Genomic DNA, 13,996 nt, shown 5'->3' with positions numbered 1-13,996 from the left:
TCCAGTAGCAGTGTTTATTGCCATCTTGAGCACAGTATCTCTTTTCCTATGTGAAACTAGCTTGCTATATGTACCCAATATACTGAAATCCCTTCCATGCCAAAAAACTCTACCCATCATTCGGCAAATTAAGAGCCTGACTGTGGAAAAAAGGAATTTTATATTGATGAGCACTCAAATAATAATTAATAATAACAATACCTAGTTCTTATGTAGTACTTTTTATCCATAGAGCTCAAAGCATTTTTCAAAGGAGGTCCTTATCATTATCAGTTACAACAATGGAACTACTTGTATAAGGGCTTACCATTGGGTGAAATAGAGAGCCAGCCCAAAGCCTTTACAACACTTTGGATCAGGGTCATAGATTTTGGAGCTGAAAGACATCTGTTCTGAGGATTTAAAAGGTGCAAAATCCCTGTGCTGGCCATCTGCATAATAATTTCACAATTGGGTCCTTAAATAGATGCAGAAAAACATTCTGGATAAAAACAAATTTGGATATGTCACTGCCATTTTTATCATAGACATACATACACTACAGCTAAATGGATATGTATTCTTATATGGAGAACTACTGATTTTAATTGGGGGAGGACTAGGGTCAGAAACCATGGAGCAAATTGCCTCTATCAATATTACATCTACAATTTATATCCAGCTGAGGGGACAAGAAGAAGGGAAGATAACTGTAAGCTACTGGCCTGATTCTGGGGCTGCAGGAGGCCTTTGGCACACCTTAGAGCAGCCTGATGCCCAGGACACCCCAGCATACTTCCTCCCACCACTGACATACTCTGTACTCAACCAGAAAGCAGGTAACATCAAGCCAATAGAGAAGCAGTCTAAAGTCTGTTCTGGAACAATCATCTTCACTAGGATGGCATAAAGGGGACTTAGGCATGACTGAGGAGCTGACCTATCAATTTATTTTGAAAAAAACTTACATGATGCACGTATAACATTTTAATGAGTCTGTCAGTTGATATCTTTATTTGAAAATGCAGGGTTCATATGACATATCAGACTGCAATATATAGCTATGAGGTAATGAATATTTTTATTTAAAGGCTAGATTTTGTGTCCCTTCTTCATGTGATATAGTGAAATCAATAGGAATTCTCAAAGAGCAAGATACCGCTCAGCACGATCAGAAGTAGCACAATGATGTTCATAGACAAAGCCATTTTTTTTCCTGTATAAATTAGTATAAACCAAAATGTGTGCAAAGAAGATTTACTTTGTTTTGTACTGTGTGGGGAAAAAAAGTCACATCTAAAGACAGATGATTGAAGCTTAACATCTCAGCACATGTCTATGAGGAATCTTTTGTGTAGAAGAAATTCTACTACCCATGCTAGGGCACTAATGTTCTCAATCATTGAGTCCAGAGTGCCACTTTTAGAGAGCTCCAGTCTATCATCCTTACTTAGAGTAATCCCTTTTTCTGCAAGTAGCTCCATTCAGCTTGCAAAAGAGTTTTCAGGCTTTTGAGATAAGGTCAAATAATAGATAATTTTACTGGGCTGACACTGCACTATCTCTCTCTCTACCTAATCAGCATTACTAAATCATTTCCCACCATTAGTGGGTCTCTTTTTGTTATTGTACCTTAAATGTCTTTATAACTAAACATTTATTTCTCACAGGTACTGAGCAAATCAAAAGGTTTCACCATGCTTGTGTTTGCACAGAGTTCTCCCCCCTCCCCACACATATTGTCTTTTAGACACTTAAGTCTCATATCAAAATCTGTTGGCTCATATCTAATTAATTCTGGTACTAATTCTTCCAACCCTGCTCCAGGTCAGTAGTTCTTTATTCTTTGCATAGCTCCATTCATTTCAGTGGCATTATTTGCAGCCTGAGGGATTACTTCATGAGAGTAACAACAGCAGAATCTGGTCCACAATGATTTTGTACTATATATTTTTTGATCTGGAACAGTTACGGGAAGCTACTGAGTTAACAGCATCAGGAAGAGGTAGACCACAGCAGACAACAATAAATGAATAGTTAGCTAGCAGAGCTAAAAAAAGTAACCCGTCGAAGCCTTTATGGAGGCTTTACTTTTTTTGTATGAAAAGGGGGCATATTGGAGAGAGTGCGCATCAGGATTCATTGGTTTCATGTAGTACGTTCAGATGAACCACTCTGAAGAGGGAATAAGATTCAGAAAGGTATATTCATCTAGGAAGAGAGATACTATTAATTTTTAAAGGAAAGTAGAGTAGAGTCAAGCTTTGTGGGCACTGAAATTAGTGAAATGAAACTTGTTTCCTTAAGATGTTTGATCAGAGTGAACTAAAATGCATATTTAATTTCTAGTCATGTTTGTAAGGTTTGGGATTTTTGTTTTTAAATAGACAGGATTTATTGTCTTCTTGTTTGTTCGTTTTCTAAAATTAATGTATATTTCATCCACCCACATGACAAATAAAATTCAATCACTTATTAAACAGGGGCAGCTAATAACCAGAGGCACTGGGACAACTTGACAGGCAAGCTTCCTTTCTAAACACAGAAAACAAAACAAACAAACAAAACAAAAAATGGTACTCTCATCAAGCTTCCAAGGAAGAAGCGATTAGACAAAGAAAAAAAAAGTAAAGTCTAACATAGGGAAAACAGAAGAGAAAAATAGGAATAAGATTCAACAGAAACCAGTTATTTTTTGTGCAAGTTAGCAAAAATGCTTCTGTTGCAAAAAGCTGAATCTGCTATTTGCTTATATAAATACTAATGAAATTTATCTCTAGCTATTTTGAGCTTTTAGATATGAATAGATATGGTGGTAGAGCTGTATTTTATGTCTGCTGTATCTGGATTTGAGCCAGAGCCCACTGAAGTCCATGGAACTACATACTATTGTAACAGAGTTTGTTTGTTTGTAGGGGGAGGCAGGCAGAACAGGACATAGGGTAGAAGAAACATAATGAGCCACAGTTGTTGTGCTGAAAGAGGGAGAGGGAGACTATCACAAGAAACCTTCCTACACCAAGTACAGTTCATGGATAAAAATAAATCAAATAAATTATAGGTCTTTATTCCTAATGGAGTCTTCATTAGTGGATGCAAGTAGTCATTTGCCTGCATCTTTGAGAAAAGGTTTTTATGTAGCACATGGAACTAGACAGTGAGTTGTTCTGTTTCCTAGGGGGTAAGTTCTGCATGTGACAGTAAGAAGTTAAGCAATTAGATAGAGAAATTATGAGAAAGAACTGCAGAGAGGTGTGGCCAAGGCCTTAAATAACCATAAACAACCCATCCTCTGAGAAGCTGAATTGATATGAGACTCAGTGATTCCTTTCTTCATTCCCCTTTGTTAATGAAGCCCTATCTAAACCCGACAACAACAATAAAACAAAATAAAAACAAAAATGTGACATTACACTCCATATTCTTTATGAAAATATGCTTATGGTCAGGGGTGGCTCCAGGCCTCAACACGCTAAGTGCATGCTTGGGGCGGCAAGCCGCGGGGGGTGTTCTGCCGGCTCCGCAAGGGCGGCAGCCTGCCTGCTGTGCTTGGGGCGGCAAAATGGTATGGATATGACATAACCAAGATATACTTTATGCAAGATGGCTCATGTAAAATTATGATTTACTGAATGCGAGTATCCAATTTGTATGTATGTATCATTTCTGTATCTAAAGTTAGGAATATGGACTATATAACAATTACAACTGAGTGTGTATTGGGAAAACACCCACCAGATAACAGGACATCAGATTTGATGAGCCATTAAGAAGAAACAACAAGACTGTGAAGATACTAATCTCTCTCCCTCCTGGGAGGTGTTCTGAGAGGTAACTGTGACACTACTAGGTCAGGTGGTCTTGTCACCTGATATTAAATATTATCTTGGATTTCTTGTAATTTTCCACTAAACGGGGAAGCAAGGTCAAGTTTGGGAAACAAAGGCTTCCCACCTTATATAAATCATATTTAAGGGTGGGGAGGAAGGCAAACAGGACTCTCCTCCATTGCCTTCCCAAAAAGAAGGACTGCTGAAAGAACCTGAACCTTTGGGTCTGCACTCCAAGGGAGGTAGGATACCTGAGTGCTCGGGCAAGTCCCTTAAGCTGAGTCTTCCCAGAGCTGATCTCAGTATCTGTGTCATTCTCCAGTTGGGTGTGGCCCTGCCTGTGTGCGTGTGCTGCAGGAGGCTTAAGAGCCTGGCTCATCAAGACAGGTAAAAAAGGGGGCCCATGCTGGCAGAACAGGTGGGCTCAGTGGTATCCCAACACATCAGGTGGCATCTTAAAGGAGGTCAACCTATCACAAAAGAAACAGGGTGAAATTCACTCCTCTAATGCAGGCCTACTTAAGGCCTGTGCTCTACTTCAGTCCTACTGTGGGATTTAAATGATGCATTATTTTTTTGGTACTTTTCTTCACAAGGTGTATTTCTCTGACATGCAACAAGATAGTGATTCAATTATCTCAATTGTAGCTAACAGAAGTCTTTGTCACTCCATTCCCACATTGGCAAAATTTTTATTATTAGTGATAGAATCAAACTGAAACTTAGATTCTGAAGTTTTTGATTTGGATAAAATGTGATTTCAGTTCCTTTATAAATTCCATCTAGTTTTCATTTTGTAAAACACTTGTTAACCTTCCCTACCCCACTTGCTTGCTTTTCAATTTTTTTTTTCCAAAACCTTTGACTGGCTTTGCTCAAGATCTCATGTTATCTGAACTCACAAAATTTGGATGGTTGTGGGCTGATCAGACAAAATGGTTCAAGTTTGTTTCCATGTATGCTAATTTCATTTCAAGAATGAGATCATTTGTATTATGATGATCTTCATGTGTCTTTTTGTTTGTTTGTTTTCTGTATGTGGGCTGAGCCTTTAGCACCAGAAAAGTCTATCAGTACTAAAGAAGAAAAGGAAGCAGGGAATAACATATTACCTGTATTCTTTCAGCCTTTAACCTTTCAAGGAAAGTGCTGCTGACATCATTTAAACTACTTATTATGTCAGCCTTTTTCTCTGAAGCATTGAAACATATGCTGTTTAATTTCCCTTTTATTTTCTCTTCTCTTCTATCTAGGTTTGGATCTACTACCTGTTACCATTGTATCTGAATGTCTCCACAGGTAGAAAACTTCAAATTGGATGATGCATTTTTGGTATTGTTTTCTTCTTTCCTTCTCACAGACAGATGTTGCCTTTGCAACACCAAAAACCAAATGATGAGATTTTGTAAAAACAATACCCAAACTGATGTCTCATCTTTGTATTTCCATTTGATCAGAAATGCAGTTCTCAACAGATTTCTTTTAAGATTTTCTCTCCAAGTACGTTTTTGATGAAAGGACTATAAAGGACATTAGTTTAAAACAACTTGTTTTGGCTTTAACGTACATGGTACTAGATTTAGATATTTGCTTTCGGTGGTCTTTATTAAAATATTAGAGCTTAAAGAATCACCAAAAGAAATGTATAGGTATATCAGTCTGGATAATATTTATAGGAAAATATTGATTTATAATTTGTCAGCACTTAACTGTGAATCTAACTGTACAGTGGATATTGTCGCCTGGAGTCTTGGTTAATCATCTTGAGAACTCAGGGGTTTGCTTGTTTGAGTTACCCAGTAAACAAAAGCAACATATCTGATGCACACACTACAGAATGTCATTCATTCTACTTGCTGAGATAGAATTTACCTTTGTGGGACTATTGTGTTTATCATAAACAGTGACATCAGTGGTTGATAGTCTAGGAGTTATCCATAAATAGAATATTGTGTTCCAGAAGATACTTGCATTCATTTGTGTGCTCTACTTAATAGACCATGGCAACTGACCTGGGGAGGCAAGCAGCCCTGCTATTGTGTATTGCTTAGCATTATTAAACTTGCAGAGAAGAAGATTACATTTTTTTAAGTCAGCAATAAACAATGCATTGTACAGGGATGAAGCTATAAAGTCTCCTACTCTGACTAAAATCAGGAAATATATATGCTTTTATGCTCTTTCTTGGTTTAAATATTAATATAATGCAAACTGTTTTGTGTAAAACAGAGACCAGTTTAGAGCAAATGCAAAAGAAAGAAATGCTTTGCTGTAAACTACCATCAGTTAATATTTCATAAAGAAGTTAAACAAAAAAAATCTATAATATTTTAAAAATAATTTTTTAAAGCTAGAGAGGAAAAGATATAGAATATCTATAGAGGACAACCACTTCTACCTATGGGTTCATGAGCTACACCTGCTTCTAGATGGATGTCTAAAATTTTGCCATGTCATTGATCTGATGAGAGTATTAATGAAACAAAAATCTCTAACCAACTTTCTAAATGTTCTACTTTTGAAAAGGATTTTGTGAGTTTGCTACTAGATTCAAGAGACATGAGATCTTGTTTCCACTAAAATACTGAATGTGACATTACAGAAAAAATTGGAGGATTTTTAATGCCTGTGTAACTCACTTCTTCATTCCTATTAATTCATCTAGTACATACTGCAGACTCTTCACCATATGTGGATTTCTTCTACAAGTAGATTACCCCACTTAGAGTTACGTAGGTTTAACCCTTCCAGTAAAACATATTTTTTTATTTAAATGGATAAAGAGATGTGTACAAACCAACAAGCACTGGATAGCCTGGTAAAATTATAACCTTAACAATAGCATAAGAATAAATGCTTCCTCCCATCATATATTCCTCACTCCTACAATGCCACAAATAACAAATAATATTCCTAATAAATACATTCAGTTGTTTCAGTTATTTCTTTCCACCTGCCAGCTTAATCCCCAACATATCTGGCTGACCTATAGTGTATCTATTTCTAATCCAAGCCTTGATCTGCAGTAAACATTGATTGATCAATGATCAGTCCTACTGCATTTTGACGATACCTCATCCCTGCAGTCCACCACATGAGAGTTTCCTGAATGGACACAGAACTGCCCACAGTTATCTCTCAGAAAATAAGGGTGGGATCACAAGAGTATCAGTAAACATCAGGATCGATTATATCAAAGGCAGCCCTGCTCTAAAGATATATATATATATATATATATATGTATATTCCACTGCTAGGAGAAGATCAACAACTAAGACTACCAATGCAGCCTCAATCCTATATCCAGGTCTACAATCAGACTGACTGGTAGTCAAGGATATCTGAAATATTTAGATATTGCCAGAGCTGCTCTGCCACCACTTTCTCTATGAGTTATTCCCCCAAACAGGAAAATCAGCACAGGGGGTGAGATTGTAAACATCAAGCAATGATGGTTTTTTTTGGTTTCTTAAGAGTTCACAAGTGCTCCCTTGGTAACATCTGGCTCTGTATCTCCCCAAACAAACATATTAACAATCTACCCAAACAATATCTCCTTGCAAGCCATAATAGCTCAGACAGGCATCGGCCAAATTCACACTGAGGGTTTTATTTATATGTTCAGTATGCTTTTATTGGCAAGTTATCTTTCTCTATGTACTCATTTCTTTTCAGCTTTTTGCCTCTCCCTCTGCTTCTTACTAGTAAGAAGGAATGAAGATACTGATTTGGAAAAAAAGAAGGGACATCCCAAGCTTTTGGCTATCCCTGCCCCCAGCTCAATATTTTGCTAAGGTTATAATAATAAATGATAATTGGAGATACATTTATTTCCTAGAACTGGAAGGGACCTTGAAAAGTCATTGAGTCTGGCCCCCTGCATTCACTAGGAGGACCAAGTACTGATTTTTGCACCAGGCCCCTAAGTGACCCCCTCAAGGAATGAGGTTACAACTGTAGGTTTAGCAGGCCAATGCTCAAACCACTGAGCTATCCCTTACCCCCCCCCCTCCCCCCGATTTAGATTTGTTTGGAATTACAAAGGAACCAAAACCAAGAAGAAATGCAAAAGACTGAAAATAAGATTTGTCTTTTCTTTGGTCTAATTATTCCCATCTTGCCTTTATAATTCTGGTGCTTCTTTATTAGTTATGCAGCTGAATCATATTTTTAGGGAATTTAGAAATCGAACAGAGGAACTGCTTTAAGATTATAAGGTCATGGTTTTTTATCCTGCAGAGAGTGTTTGTTTGTTTGTTTGTGTGGCTTTTACATCCAGTTTTGTGCATGCTTCAGCATCTTAAATGATATTTACTTAATAGCCATGAAAAACATTTTAACAGAATTATTTCTAAAGCATTTTCTCAGTTGCTTTCTGCACTTAAATGTCTAAGAAATTATCAAAAGATTACCAACTAACCAGCAGAATGCAAGTTGCAGTAAATAGTAATAGTTATCTCTTTGGATTATATATCACACCTTCCTCTATTTCAGACCATTGAAAAGTTGGCAGGAGCAATTTTACTTGGAAAGTGAAAAAAATGTAATATGAAGACTGGAGCTTTTTCACCATGAGTATGATTTAATAAAAGTAAAAATGGAAACTGTTTAATTTGACATTTTGGATGTCCATAAAACACTTGTTTAAATAGAGTTTGTTGAGTCTACAGTTGAGTGAGGCTGTCTGGTGTTTCATGACAGCTCCATCCCATCTAGATCAATGGCGGGAAGATCAACAAAGAACATTCATGCAGATCTGGGAAACTAACTGAATTTCTGGTTTGGTGACAGTTCAAAAAACATAAACTATACACCAAAAGAAACTTTTGGCTCAGGTCCAACCAAATATGAAAGTTCTCAGGATTTTTGGTAACTCAAAACCTCCCTCCATTTTGGGTCTGACGCAGAGTAGGAATTGGAAGCTGGATCTCTCACGTCCCAAGTTAGTGCCTCACCACTGTGCTAGCGGCTATTTATTTATTTATTTATTTATTTATTGCGGGGGTGTCAGTATTGTGGTGACAGCTGTGGTGGTGGCAGCAGTAGTAGCACCACCTCCTATACATTTTGTGAATTGTCAAAACAACTGTTGTCAAATTCACAGATAGTTACAGGTTGACTGAAAACGCATTTTTCTTTTAATAAACTATTAGTCGGAACTATTTTACCCAGCTCTACATTCTAATACTAACCTGAAAGGAAACTGGAAACCAAACAATATGGGCTCAATCCTGCAAACTCTTTGTTACAATTACTGTGTGAATTTCACTTTTAATGCTTTCTAGTCTTGCCAAGTGCACCTTCTCTAGGTTTCAGGACTCTTGCTGTTATATACTGTCTCTCAAGGTACCCCTACACTGCACACCACTGACAGCGGTCGGTAAGGTGTGTGTAGCTACATGCTGCAATGAAAAGCAAACAGCATCCACACTATGGGGTGTACCAATGCTTTGCAGTGAAAGACTATAGCAGCGGGAGGCGGCAGGGACAAGTTCTGGCAGAGAGGAGCTATTGAAAACTTTTCCCACTGCTTTCCGCTGCCAGAGTTTTTCCCTTGTGCTAGAGTCTTTAACTCTGGGGTGGTGGTGGGGCTCTGGGAGCAGGGAGGAAGCGGGATATTATATTTTTAAATATATCCATATAGATGGCGAGCCATTACTAAGGGGTGTAGAGAGCCAAGTGGTGTACATACCTTAATGGTTCATAAGAACATAAGAACAGCCATACTGGGTCAGAGCAAAGGTTCACTTAGCACAGGAGCCTATCTTATGGCAGTGGCCTATGCCAGGTGCTCCAGAGGAAATGAACAGAACATGTAATCATCAAGTGATCCATCCCCTGTTGTCTATTCCCAGCTTCTGGAAAACAGAGGCTAGGGACACCATCCCTCTCCACCCTGGCTAATAGCCATCGATGGACCTATCTTCCATAAATTTATTTAGTTCAGGCACATCTCTACTCACCTAAGCAATGAACACTGGGAAGGGACATGCTAACAGTTTTCAAGTACATAAAAGTTTGTTACAAGGAGGAGACACAAAATTGTTCTTAATCTCTGCGGTTAGGACAAGAAGCAGTGGGCTTAAAATGCAGCAAGGGCAGTTTAGGTTGGACATTAGGAAAAACTTCCTGTCAGAGTGGTTAAGCACTTAAATAAATTACCTAGGGAGGTTGTGGAATCTCCATCATTGAGGATTTTAAGAGTCAAGGATCTCCTGTCAGGGATCGTCTAGATCAGGGATCAGCAACCTTTGGCACGCGGCCCCTCAGGGAAATCCACTGGCGGGCTGGGACGGTTTGTTTACCTGCAGCTTCTGCAGATTCAGCCAACTGAAGCTTCCACTGGCCTTGGTTCACCGTTCCAGGCCAATGTGGGATGCAGGAAGTGGCACGGGCCAAGGGATTTTCTGGCCACTGTTTCCCACAGCCCTCATTGGCCTGAAACTGTGAACCATGGCCAGTGGGAGTTGTGATTGGCCAAACCTGCGGACGCTGCAGGTAAACTGGTTAGCAATCGATTAAAATATTTTTACTACCCTAACAATCAGGCACATATTTAAATAAATCCGTATCAGTCGTGCCAGAAATCCATGTTTCAATGACTTGAGCATCTTATTCTTCTTTAGGATAGGCAATAATTATAAATAAAAATAGCAACTCATTTTATTTGATGTGCACCAAGGAGATATGACTGCTGCATTTTGCTGATATTGGCCAAGAGCATTCTTGGAATTTCTAATTATCAAATAAATCATGATTTCTTTGTGGAATACAGGTTAATAATGGCACAAAAAATGAAGCCTTCAAAGCACCCAGTGCATATTTTGAATGAGCTGCACAGACACCCTGCATGAAAGAGGTGAATAATATTTTTCTGAAAAGGTGACAGCCATTCTGTTATATTGATCCTAAGAAATATTATGAAATGGAGACATAGTTAAAATACACAAATAGTAGAACTACCCTAAGCAGGAAATAGTCTTGAAGTAGTGACGCCAGTTACATTCCTGGAAAGTGCACTTGAGCACAGATGTGGAACTCCCAAGCTCCAACATCATCAACACTGAAGTGACCTTTTTTGTTGAAAAGATAATCCATGCTCTGAACTATTTCCACACATATTCTGCCCCAGGTTCCTGCAGAGAATTGAGGATAGTATTGTATGAAGGAATGCAGTACCACCATATGCCTAGCAGACTTAAAGCTGCTGAAAACTTAGTCTGTGGAATTCATTGGAGTAAAACCTGTTTTAGCCCATCCAGAGTGAATACCAGCAATAATAAAACAGTTATGGTACAAAACTACAGGAGGGTAATTTTCTCTTCATTATGAGCTATAATTGGTGAATATATTTATATTTTCGTCTTGCAAGGGAAAGAACTATTGCTTATTATTAGCTTCACGAATACTTGTAACTGCTATACAGCCTTCTCTTGCCTGAAGTGTATGACATTCGAAGGCCATGGACTAGAAGGAAAGAAATGTAATATTGTTCTTAGACAGAAAACCAAATGTTCCCCTAGCTAAAAGGATTATAGCCAGGAATCTTTCCCAAGGACAGCATTACAGCTGCATACTCATTTATCAGTGAGAAAATTTTCTATAAAGTGTGCCTCTCCTCTATAGGTGGCAGAGAGTGCAATTAATTAATTCCTAGCATTAAAAAGCAGCAGCCTTTTATTCAGGAGATTAATAAATAGCATGCAGGCTTGATGCACAGCCAAAGTTTACTTTATTCTTGAATGATATGCTGCTTTTTTCCCATAAATACATAATCATTAGTAAAAAGCATTAAACAAATGTTGTACATAAATGAAAACAATTCTGTTGCCAAATTGGTTATGCTTTAGGCAAATATGAGGATTTTTTTTAATAGAGTGGCACAAGTATTCCTACTGATTTCATTTTCATTTAAACATTTTACTAGCTGTCTTAATCTGCAACATGTGCCTAGTGGTAATAACAAAAAAGCTGTAGTTTTAATAATTGCTTATATGATTTATGAAAGAGTTATTCCAGTAACTGTTTTTAAAGCACTGCCTGCTTTTCTTGGTTTTCCCTGTAAATGAGCAGTCATTTGTGGCACCTCCATTACATATTCTCTGGATGTTGTTGAGGCTTATAAGAATTTGCATTTTCCAAATACTCTGCTGGCAACGGATTTCTTGGTTCTGATTCCAGCCAAATTCAGATAAAAATCCAATCCCAAAGGTAAGCAGAAAAGACTCCTTCTTCAAAATGTCAAGTCATGCATGCATCTGTTCCATTCATTAAATTCATTAGGTTAAGGTGGGAGGGCAAAACAATCTAAATGAAATATAGCAGTATTCATCTGCTCTGTATCCAGGTATGCCCATTCATTTATTTTAAGCCAAGCACAGACTGTAGGACCTATTCAATGGTGGTAAAGAAAGAAAGATATTGAACAGAATTGCTCAGAAGGAGGCCCTTTCCCCCCGAAGACTGAGATGGTATTTGTCAGTCCACCACACTCCCTTCACTAGCTCTGAGGAAAAGAAAAGGCTAAATGAATGAAGAGCATATGTAAAATTACCCACTAAAGGCTTTGAATCCACAAGAAAATATTTCCCAGTTTCTAGAATTGGCTGTACTGTTAGCTGGCTGAAAAAGCAAAAAGTCAGACAGCCAAGAAATATTAACTATGGAGTAGTGCATAGCAAGTGAGCTCTCATCCTACTGTGGGCTGCAACAGGCATTTTTGTGCAACAGTTATCCTTCCCTCGTGACTATACTTTGATTATTTTTTTCTTTTAAAGTTAAAAATTATTTTGTTTGTCCTGCTCTTGAAAAAGACATCTGTCCTTTCCCAATCCGTGAGAGACTAATGCCCTGTAACGTTTCTAGTCATTTTTTTTTCCTGGTCTATTGCTTTTTAAAAGTTCCTTATTGCTTAGCGAACAGGTAGGTCTATTCCTAATATTAGACAAGGAGAACTATAGACAGTGAGGTATCCTAAAAGTGTGCCTGTATGCTTCATCTCCTATAATATTCTCACTGTCTCTCTACAGCTTCAGCAGAAGTTGCCCTCTGCTAGCCAGCCTATTGGTACTAGATCTGGGAGATCTCTTTTAGCTATAATTGTAGAGGGCTGAGGTTTTGGAGGTGAAGCTCCCAGGTTCTAGTCTCAGCATCACAGATGTGAGACTAGGGTCACCAGCTGTCCCAATTTTATAAGGACAGTCCTGATTTTTGGGTCCTTTTCTTATATAGGCTCCTATTACCTCCCACCCCCTTCAAACTTGCTGTCTGGTCACCCTATGTGAGACTGCTTGTGCCCTATACTGACTGTCCCATGGAGAAAATACAGAACCTACAAATACTAAATATTGGAGGTCAAGTATCAGAGGGTAGCATCTGAGGAAGTGGGTATTCACCCACGAAAGCTCATGCTCCAAAACGTCTGTTAGTCTATAAGGTGCCACAGGATTCTTTGCTGCTTTTAAATATTGGAGGGTTTTTTTAAAGCAAATATAAGAGGAGTTGCGTCAATCAAACCATTTTTACCCATAATTTCCAAACATTGAGTTGATTTAGACATTTTTTAAACATTTCTAAAATTAGCTTAAAATTCTAAACAAAAAGTCTTTCAAAATGAAAAATTTCAGTTTTCCAGTTCAAAAATGTCAAAATAAAACCTTTAGACAATTTCATTTTTTTTTGAGTAAAAATTTCTTCCAGACCAAACCTATCCTGCCAAAAATTTCAGTTTTGACAAACTGGTATTTTCTGACAAAAAATGTTTTGTCTAAAAACCTCAACAAGGCCTGGTCTGCAGCTTATATATTCATTATTTCTCCCTAGAGTACTATACTGGGAATGTACTTTGGCTGATCCCATCACTAGATTAGCTTCTCAGGGAAAATCTGTGAACATGCATGCTGTAGACCAGGGGCGGACAATCTTTTTGGCCTGAAGGCTGCATCGGGTTTCATGAATTGTATGGAGGGCCAGTTAGGGGAGGGAGTCATGGCCCGGCCCCCACTTCCTATCTGCCCCTCCCAGGGCACCCTTCCCCATCCAACCTCCCTGTTCCCTGATGGCCCCCCGGGATCCCTGCCAACATTCAACCACCCCTTCTCCCTGTCTTCTGACTGCCCCCAGAACCCCTGCCCCGACTTCCCCCTGCTGCCCCATCCAACCCCCCGTCCTTCCTAACTGTCTCCTGG

Source organism: Gopherus evgoodei, chromosome 1 (genome assembly GCF_007399415.2).
Source record: "Gopherus evgoodei ecotype Sinaloan lineage chromosome 1, rGopEvg1_v1.p, whole genome shotgun sequence".
Classification (NCBI taxonomy): Eukaryota; Metazoa; Chordata; order Testudines; family Testudinidae; genus Gopherus; species Gopherus evgoodei.
This window is presented reverse-complemented; position numbering follows the sequence as displayed.